Source organism: Prunus avium, chromosome 4, assembly GCF_965620075.1.
Source record: "Prunus avium chromosome 4, drPruAviu1.hap1.1, whole genome shotgun sequence".
NCBI classification, from domain to species: Eukaryota; Viridiplantae; Streptophyta; class Magnoliopsida; order Rosales; family Rosaceae; genus Prunus; species Prunus avium.
Genome location: NC_142287.1, coordinates 4,413,921 through 4,424,937, shown reverse-complemented (window position 1 = coordinate 4,424,937; position 11,017 = coordinate 4,413,921). Strand labels below are relative to the sequence as shown.

General features: G+C 41.3%; 1 non-coding gene across 1 annotated transcript; it reads right to left on the bottom strand.

Annotated features, from left to right (window-relative positions):
* Positions 1-8,602: 8,602 nt before the first annotated feature.
* On the bottom strand, positions 8,603-8,709 carry LOC148294714 (small nucleolar RNA R71). The gene has a single exon (XR_015835622.1). It is a non-coding gene; the product is annotated as a small nucleolar RNA R71 (small nucleolar RNA).
* Positions 8,710-11,017: the final 2,308 nt, after the last annotated feature.

The window sequence follows — 11,017 nt, the reverse complement described above, 5'->3', positions numbered from 1 at the left end:
ACCCAAAACTAACCAAATGACCCCTCTCACCATATTATCATGTTGCCCAGATTTTGGGCTCGATCCGAAATCAACAGGTGTGAGAAATTGGACAATTCAAGTTCAATGGCAGTTCGTTCCTAATTGGAGTGGTTGGTGTATTCCATACTTCTAGCGATTGGATTTACCTCCAAACTCACCAAATGACTCCTCCCACCATATTATGATGTTGCCCAAGTTTAGGGCTCGATCCGAAATCAACAGGTGTGTGAAATTGGACAATTCAAGTTCAACGGCAGTTCGTTCCTAATTGGAGTGGTTGGTGCATTCCATACTTCTAGCGATTGGATTTCACTCAAGAGTCACCAAATGACTCCTCCCACCATATTTTGATGTTGCCCAAGTTTTGTGCTCGATCCGAAATCAATAGGTGAAAGAAATTGGGCAATTCAAGTTCAACGGCAGTTCGTTCCTAATTGGAGTGGTTGGTGTATTCCATACTTCTAGCGATTGGATTTCACTCAAAACTCACATAACGACTCCTCCCACCATATTGTGATGTTGCCCAAATTTTGGGCTCGATCCGAAATCAATAGGTTTGAGAAATTGGACACTTCAAGTTCAACGGCAGTTCGTTCCTAATTGGAGTGGTTGGTGTATTCCCTACTTCTAGCGATTGGATTTCACCTAAAACTCACCAAGTGACTCCTCCCACCATATTATGATGTTGCCCAAGTTTTGGGCTCGATACGAAATCAATAGGTGTGAGAAATTGGACAATTCAAGTTCAACGGCAGTTCGTTCCTAATTGGAGTGGTTGGTGTATTCCATACTTCTAGCGATTTGATTTCACTCAAAACTCACCAAATGACTCCTCCCACCATATTATGATGTTGCCCAAGTTTTGGGCTCGATCCGAAATCAATAGGTGTAAGAAATTGGATAATTCAAGTTCAACCGCAGTTCGTTCCTAATTGGAGTGGTTGGTGTATTCCATACTTCTAGCGATTGGATTTCACCCAAAACTAACCAAATGACCCCTCTCACCATATTATGATGTTGCCCAGATTTTGGGCTCGATCCGAAATCAACAGGTGTGAGAAATTGGACAATTCAAGTTCAACGGCAGTTCGTTCCTAGTTGGAGTGGTTGGTGCTTTCCATACTTCTGGCGGTTGGATTTCACTCAAAACTCACCAAATGACTCCTCCCACCATATTATGATGTTGCCCAAGTTTTGGGCTCGATCCGAAATCAATTGGTGTGAGAAATTGGACAATTCAAGTTCAACGGCAGTTCGTTCCTAATTGGAGTGGTTGGTGTATTCCCTACTTCTAGCGATTGTATTTCACCCAAAACTCACCAAGTGACTCCTCCCACCATATTATGATGTTGCCCAAGTTTTGGGCTCGATACGAAATCAATAGGTGAGAGAAATTGGACAATTCAAGTTCGACGGCAGTTCGTTCCTAATTGGAATGGTTGGCGTATTCCATACTTCTAGCGATTGGAATTCACTCAAAACTCACCAAATGACTACTCCCACCATATTATGACGTTGCCCAAGTTTTGGGCACGATCCGAAATGAATAGGTGAAAGAAATTGGACAATTCAACTTCAACGGCAGTTCGTTCCTAATTGGAGTGGTTGGTGTATTCCATACTTCTAGCGATTGGATTTCACCCAAAACTAACCAAATGACCCCTCTCACCATATTATCATGTTGCCCAGATTTTGGGCTCGATCCGAAATCAACAGGTGTGAGAAATTGGACAATTCAAGTTCAATGGCAGTTCGTTCCTAATTGGAGTGGTTGGTGTATTCCATACTTCTAGCGATTGGATTTCACTCAAAACTCACAAAATGACTCCTCCCACCATATTGTGATGTTGCCCAAGTTTTGGGCTCGATCCGAAATCAATAGGGGTGAGAAATTGGACAATTCAAGTTCAACGGCAATTCGTTCCGAATTGGAATGGTTGGTGTATTCCATACTTCTAGCGATTGGATTTCACTCAAAATTCACCAAATGACTCCTCCCACCATATTATGATGTTGCCCAAGTTTTGGGCTCGATCCGAAATCAATAGGTGTGAGAAAATGGACAATTCAAGTTCAACGGCAGTTCGTTCCTAATTGGAGTGGTTGGTGTATTCCATACTTCTAGCGATTGGATTTCACCCAAAACTAACCAAATGACCCCTCTCACCATATTATCACGTTGCCCAGATTTTGGGCTCGATCCGAAATCAACAGGTGTGATAAATTGGACAATTCTAGTTCAATGGCAGTTCGTTCCTAATTGGAGTGGTTGGTGTATTCCATACTTCTAGCGATTGGATTTCACTCAAAACTCACAAAATGACTCCTCCCACCATATTGTGATGTTGCCCAAGTTTTGGGCTCGGTCCGAAATCAATAGGTGAAACAAATTGGACAATTCAACTTCAACGACAGTTCGTTCCGAATTGGAATGGTGGGTGTATTCCATACTTCTAGCGATTGGATTTCACTCAAAATTCACCAAATGACTCCTCCCACCATATTATGATGTTGCCCAAGTTTTGGGCTCGATCCGAAATCAATAGGTGTGAGAAATTGGACAATTCAAGTTCAACGGCAGTTCGTTCCTAATTGGTGTGGTTGGTGTATTCCATACTTCTGGCGATTGGAGTTCACCCAAAACTCAGCAAATGACCCCTCCCTCCATATTATCATGTTGCCCAAGTTTTGGGCTCGATCCGAAATCAATATGTGTTCCAAATTGGACAATTCAAGTTCAACGGCAGTTCGTTCCTAATTGGAGTGGTTGGTGTATTCCATACTTCTAGCGATTGGATTTCACTCAAAACTCCCAAAATGACCCCTCCCAACATATTATGATGTTTCCCAAATTTTGGGCTCGATCCGAAATCAATAGGTGTGAGAAATTGGACAATTCAAGGTCAACGGCAGTTCGTTCCAAGTTGGAGTGGTTGGTGTATTCCATACTTCTAGCGATTGGATTTCACTCAAAATTCCCCAAATGACTCCTCCCACCATATTATGATGTTGCCCAAGTTTGGGGCTCGATCCGAAATCAATAGGTGTTCCAAATTGGACAATTCAAGTTCAACGGCAGTTCGTTCCTAATTGGAGTGGTTGGTGTATTCCACACTTCTAGCGATTGGATTTCACTGAAAACTCACCAACTGACTCCTCCCACCGTATTATGATGTTGCCCAAGATTTGGGCTCGATCCGAAATCAATAGGTGTGAGCAATTGGACAATTCAAGTTCAACTGCAGTTCGTCCCTAATTGGAGTGGTTGGTGTATTCCATACTTCTAGCGATTGGATTTCACTCAAAACTCCCCAACTGACTCCTCCCACCATATTATGTTGTTGCCCAAATTTTGGGCTCGATCCAAAATCAATTGGTGTGAGAAATTGGTCAATTCAAGTTCAACGGCAGGTCGTTCCTAATTGGGGTGGTTGGTGTATTCCATACTTCTAGCGATTGGATTTCACTCAAAACTCACCAAATGACTCCTCCCACCATATTATGATGTTGCCCAAGTTTTGGGCTCGATCCGAAATCAATAGGTGCTCCAAATTGGACAATTCAAGTTCAATGGCAGTTCGTTCCTAATTGGAGTGGTTGGTGTATTCCATACTTCTAGCAATTGGATTTCACTCAAAACTCACCAAATGACTCCTCCCACCATATTATGATGTTGCCCAAGTTTTGGGCTCGATCCGAAATAAATAGTTGTGAGAAATTGGACAATTCAAGTTCAACGGCAGTTCGTTCCTAGTTGATGTGGTTGGTGTATTCCATACTTCTACTGATTGTATTTCACTCAAAATTCCCCAAAAGACTCCTCCCACCATATTATGATGTTGCCCAAGTTTGGGGCTCGATCCGAAATCAATAGCTGTTCCAAATTGGACAATTCAAGTTCAACGGCAGTTCGTTCCTAATTGGAGTGGTTGGGGTATTCTATACTTCTGGGGATTGGATTTCACTCAAAACTCACCAAATGACTCCTCCCACCATATTATGATGTTCCCCAAGTTTTGGGCTCTATCCGAAATCAATAGGTGTTCCAAATTGGACAATTCAAGTTCAACGGCAGTTCGTTCCTAATTGGAGTGGTTCGTGTATTCCATACTTCTAGCGATTGGATTTCACTCAAAACTCACCAAATGACTCCTCCCACCATATTATGATGTTGCCCAAGTTTTGGGCTCGATCCGAAATCAATAGGTGTGTGAAATTGGACAATTCAAGTTCAACGGCAGTTCGTTCCTAATTGGAGTGGTTGGTGTATTTCATACTTCTAGCGATAAATAGGTGATAAAATGGTGATAGAAAATGCTGTTTGTGTTTCTCTTTAGTTTTCTTGTGTTGTTCCATTTTTTTTACACTTCTTTACTCATTTCTAGTTTCCATTTTGCATTTGTGCATTTGTGGTGTGTTAAATAAGTCTTCTTTACGTACTCAAATTAGAACTTATAGCAAGCCGACAAGTTCTTCGTGGGATCGACCCCGTACTTACATAGTCTATACTTCGATAGATTCGTGCACTTGCGGGTATTTTTAATTGGTTGTTTGCACATTAATTTGTGTCCTTTTAGGAATGCAACAATACTTCTAGCGATTGGATTTCACTCAAAACTCACCGAATGACTCCTCCCACCATATTATGATGTTGCCCAAGTTTTGGGCTCGATCCGAAATCAATAGGTGTTCCAAATTGGGCAATTCAAGTTCAACGGCAGTTCGTTCCTAATTGGAGTGGTTGGTGTATTCTATACTTCTAGCGATTGGATTTCACTCAAAACTCACCAAATGACTCCTCCCACCATATTATGGTGTTGCCCAAGTTTGGGGCTCGATCCGAAATCAATAGGTGTGAGAAATTGGACAATTCAAGTTCAACGGCAGTTCGTTCCTAATTGGAGTGGTTGGTGTATTCCATACTTCTAGCGATTGGATTTCACTCAAAACTCACCAAATGACTCTACCTTCTAGCTTGAGAAAGATCTTGGAGAGAGGAGTTGCCGTGCACAAAGTAAGTCGAGCAAGCAAATATATATTTTATATATATTTTTTCTGATTTTTGGCAGCAAGGTTGTGGTCCAGCATGAGTTGCAAATTCGTGGGCAATATTGACAAAGGCTGGAGAGTTCGTGCTGGAGCATGAATTGCAGGTTCGTGGTGCATGCTGAAGCTTGGAGCGACCTGGTCTGGGCTGTAGCTGATGCGACGCAGGCTTGGTGCAGGTGCTGGGCTCGAAGAGAGCATGGAGGAGTTGATTCGTCGCCACCAATTCCTTTGGAAGTGAGGTTGGCAGAGGCTAAGAAAGCGAAAGAGTCATCTGCTCGGGCGAGAGGTTTTTCTGCAACGTCAGCGGCTGATCCCAAGGTGGACAAGTCCAGTCCTGCAGGGGATGTAGGCGTGTCTGATCTGCTCAAGACGCACTTTCTATCAAGTCCATCCGCTTGTGCTGGGCTGGTTGATCAAATCCGTCAAGCTGGTGATCTTGGTACCTTTTCAAGTCTTTCCTTGGAAAAACAAAGGGAAGCAACACTTCATCTGCTTCAAAAAGGAGTTGTTTTTGCTGCTGAGACCATTCGAAATTCGTCTGCTGTTGCCCCCTCTTCTGCTCAGCTCAGTGAGTTGGAGAAGAAGAATGCCGAGTTAGTTTGCAAGCTTTCTTCTGAGCAGGCTCGCTATGAGAAGAAGACGTCTGACTTGAGGGCGATGATATCCGAGCTGAAGAGTTCCTTTGCTGAGAAGGATTCCGAGCTTAACTCTTCTGTTGCTGACTTGGCTAGTCGGAAAGATGCTTACTTCCATCTTGAGTGCTGTTAAGCTCATAATTTCATACATATACATGCCCAATTTACTTACTTCTTTTGCTTAGTTTCTTATAATTTTGAGTTATTTGCCTCCCTTTGTGTGTTTTGTAGGCCAAAAGAGCAAGAGAGCATAATTCATGCAATTCATGCATGTTAAGGCCTAATTTGGATGAAGAGAAGAAGAGCTTAAAGACAAACTCATTTTGGCTACAGCCCCCTGCCAGTCCAGTTCCGTAGGTCATATTGCAAGCTTTGTTTCAGCAACCTACATAGCTCGGATGAGGCAACATTCTTCATAAAAGTTGTTCCAATGGGTGTGTACTATAACATATCCCAAATTCAGCCCCATTGGATAAATCTGGAGTCCGTCACCTAGCAAACACAGAACCATGCTCAGGATGGATTTTGTCAGCGAGCAAACTGAGTTAGCAATTTGTTTCGGCCTTAACTTCCTCCTCCGAACTTGGATTGGGCCAATACTTGTGTGGTTGGATCATACACATTCTGAACTTCACAATGGACATCTTAAAGTCTTCATTTGATTCAGCCTAGCCCAAGTTGTAAGCCCTTGAAGTTGCTGGTCATGCTGACCTCAGGATGAGCTGGTTGGAAGCTTGGTCATAGTGAGCTAGGCATGAGCTATTGTAGCTGGTTGGAAGCTTGGTCATGGTGACATGAAGATGAGCTAGGGCTGCTGGTGGGATTTATTGCTGAAGTGCATCAACCAATTCAGATTTTATAATGCAAGTGTTGTATGCATTAGTGAAGTGCATCAACCAATTCATCTTTTATAATGCAAGTGTTGTATGCATTAGCCATATTGAATTCAGATTTATCACTCCCCTCTCCCTATAAATACCACATCCATTCCACATTCAAGACACAACAAATCCTGAGGTTCACAACCCCCACAATTCACTCCAACCATCCTCAAACACTCTCACAATCCCAAACACTCCAACAATCACCAAAACAACTCCAGCAAACTTCTCTTCCATTTCCCTACGAATTTCATCTTCCTTAGCCATCACCACTCACTCAAACTCATCCCAAATCACCTCCATATCCTTCATACATCTTTCTAGAAGTGGGGAAGCTCTTGGAGAAGCATTAGAAGTGGAGAAGCACTTGGAGAAGCCTTGGACACCACAAGAACTTCAGAAAAAGGGTTTTTCTACTCTTATTGCATTCATTATGTTTTCTCATTTCTGTTCAAGTCTCTTTTCCATTATGAGTAGCTAAATCCATAACTAGGGCTTCGATGTAACCTAACATGAATATTCTGGGTTTATAAGTTTGGAGTTTCAAGTTTGATTCATGATTCATGTTCTTATTCATTATGCTTATAAGTTAACATGCTTGTTTGAATGATTGATCACCATTAGAACTTGTTTGTTAACTATCTTGGTTTGAATTAAGAGTATACACCATGCTTTAATTCGAATTGAACTATGAATAGGAAGAGTATGTATGGACATTGGACAACAGGGATTAGATACATACTTGGTTGTTTAAAATGTTCTTCTATGCTTAATGGGTTCCTAATGCTTAATTTTAGGTTAGACAACAAATGATCAAATTAGGGAATTAGGAACACAAGGTTAGGACCAAACACCATGGCCTAATCATACTTTAGCTAGAATCAATCTTTGAATCTGAATTAGACTTGTTACTTGAATCTTTATAACCCAGAATTGAATTGTTATGGTGAATCGAATGCCCTAGTCTCCAAACCTGTGTTTTAACTTTCAAAACCACCCTTTGTTACTTTTGTTTACTTGCTTTCCGTTGCAATTTCAGTTTGTTCATTTCTTTCTATAATCACAAGCATTCTCACTTCAAAGTTCATTTTAATCTTGCTGCATTTGTTTTCAAACTCACTCTTGCTTTAAATTCTGTTTTAGATTTAACTTCCTAACTTCTTGAATTTGGTAATCTAAAGTACATAACTAATTTGAACTTCTCAGTCTTCGTGGGTACGACCTCGTACTTGTCTTGCTATACTACTAATTGCCCCGTACAATTGCGAGTTAACATATTATTAACAACAAATTTTGGCGCCGTTGCCGGGGACTGAACGAAAGTTCTTCCCTGGTTATGTGCCCAAGGTTACCCTATTCTTTTTAGTGTTTCTAATTAATCAAATTTTCTGTTTCAGGTAGTTTATGTCTAAAAATCCATTACTTGAACAAGTGAGGTCTTCGTTCCAACGTTCTAGATCTTTGAACGCAGGACCATCATTGCAACCCAGACGAGTGACCTCTGAAATTCAGAATCGTCTAGAAAGGGAGTTGTCAACTGCAAAAGAGCAAGCTCTTGCTACATTTACAAGTCTTGCTCTCCACACTGAACTTCCCGGTTCTTCACTTTCAAATTCGGAAGCAAGTTCAGACCAAGAAGAAGAAGAAATGATGGCTGCCATTGAGTTCATGGGAGAACTTGATATCCCAACAATTCCAGCATCTCCTTCAAGCATTTTGCTGCCCACTGTAGCTCGAAATTATGAGCTTAAATCTTCTCATCTTAATATGCTGCCTTCCTTTTATGGTTTACCTAATGAAGATCCATTGACTCATATAAAGGATATTTTTAATGTTGTGAGTTCTTTTCCCTTGACAGGTGTGACAGAAGATCAACTTCGAATGAGAGTGTTTCCATACACTTTAAAGGATAAGGCGAAGTATTGGTTGAATTCTTTGAAGCCTGGTTCACTCACTACATGGTCTGCCATTCAAAAGAAGTTCCTGGAAAAATACTTCTCCACGCAAAAGACCGACATGCTTAGGGACAAGATCTTGTTATTTGCACAGCAAGATGATGAATCGTTTTGTGAAGCATGGGAGAAATTCAATGGGTTGCTCAACCAATGTCCTCATCATGGGATTCCATTGAAGCTTCAAATGCGTATGTTTTATAAAGGACTAACCCCTTCTAGTCATAATATAGTCACCAATTTTGCAGGTGGTTCTTTTAAAACCAAAACTCCAGAAGAAACGTACGAACTCTTTGAGGAGATAGCAATGGAGACCCAACATACGGATACAAGAGGTAAACGTGTTATTAGTGGTTCTAATGATGCTTCTAGTGTGCAGATTTCAAAACTGGAACAAAAGCTAGATGCTCTTCTTGCATTAAACTCAAGAAGCCCTCCGAAGGAAGTGTGTAGCATTTGTGAATCTCATGACCATGCTACCACAGCTTGTCCACTTGGGGCTGGATATCCAGAATTTGTGCAAGAGCAAGCTAAGTTGGTAAATTCCTACAACCAAGGTCCAAGAAATGATCCATACTCTCAAAGTTATAATCCAGGTTGGAGGAATCATCCAAACTTTTCATGGAGAAATACCCAGAATCAAGCAAATCCCCCTTCATTCCAAAGGCCACAACAATCATCATCATCATTGGAAGATATAGTGAAGCAGATGGCAATCAACCAATCCAATTTTCAGCAAACTACACAAGCTGCCATCTCCAAATTGGAAGTCCAATTAGGCCAAATAGCTGCTGAAATAACTCAAAGAGTGCCTGGGAAATGGCCAAGCCAAACTGAGATCAATCCAAAAAACCCAGAAGCCAAGGCCATTCATGTGCTCAGATCAGGTAAGATCATTGATAATAAAGATGATTCTAATCTTTCAAATGATGTTGTGATTGTAGAAGATAAAGACGAGGAGACCATGGCTACGGAAGGAGAACAACTCAAAACTTCTCAATCTGCTCCTAAGGCCAAATCAGATTCTCAGAAATCCGATCAATTCCAATTGCATAAAAGGGATGACAAATTTGTGCCACCACATCTTCAAGAAGATAGATACGTGCCACCCGCTCCATATGTTCCACAGATTCCATTTCCAGGCCGTCTTAAGAAAGCAAAGCAAGATAAGGCTTTTAAAGAGATTTATGATATTTTGAGTAAAGTTAATATCAATTTGCCTTTGCTTGATCTTATTGAACAGATTCCTGCATATGGAAAATTCATCAAGGACTTGAAAACTCACAAGCTCAATTTCGCTCCAAATGAAGGAGTAAAGCTCGACCAGAATGTAAGTGCTGTATTGCAAAGGAAGCTTCCACCAAAACTAGATGATCCTGGCAGCTTTGACATTCCCATTAACATTGGAGGCAAGAAGGTTGGAAGAGCCATGTTGGACTTGGGAGCAAGCATCAATGTTTTGCCATATTCAGTTTATCAAGAGCTTGGCTTAGAAGGGATGAAGAAGACTTCAATGCGACTTGAACTAGCTGATCATTCTATAAAATATCCAAAAGGTATTGTAGAAGATATTCTAGTTCAAGTTAATACACTAATTCTCCCTGCTGATTTTGTAGTGATGGACATGGAAGACAATCCAAATGGAGATCGTGTTGATCCCATTCTCCTAGGCAGACCATTCATGGCCACTGCAGACACAATCATCAAAGTGAAAGATAGCACCCTCTCCATGACTGTTTTGGGTGAAACTGTTGAATTTAAAATGCTTAATGCTCTATCTCAACCTTCTATCTCTCTTGATTCTTGCTTTTCAATTGATGTTGTGGATCATGAGGTTTCTTCCAAAATTTTGCAGAGAAAGTCTAATGATGCTCTAGAAGCTGTCTTAACACAAGAAGAGGAAGATCTTTGTGAACCGGAGTTCCAAGAAGTGGTGGCTGCCTTAGAAGTGTTTCCGCCATACCCACCATCCTTTAGGCCACCAATCGAGCCTCTTGGACCATCATCCACGAAATTGGAGCCATCCATTGTCATCCCACCAAAGCTAGAACTTAAACCTCTTCCCAATAATCTTAAATATACATATTTGGGTGCTAACGAAACTCTCCCTGTTATAATTGCTGCAGGTCTCTCCTCACATGAAGAAGAGAGCTTAATTAAAGTTCTAAAAGAGCATAAAACAGCCATTGGGTGGACCATAGCAGACATCAAAGGAATTAGTCCAACCATGTGCATGCACCGGATTTTAATGGAAGAAGACAGCAAACCATCTCGTGATGCCCAAAGGAGGCTAAATCCCAACATGAAAGAGGTGGTTAGAGCTGAAGTTTTAAAGCTACTCGATGTAGGAATCATCTACCCAATTTCAGATTCTAAGTGGGTGAGCCCTGTGCAAGTTGTTCCAAAGAAGTCCGGAATCACCGTTGTGAAGAATGAGAAGAATGAGCTAGTTCCTACACGAACTGTCACTGGTTGGAGA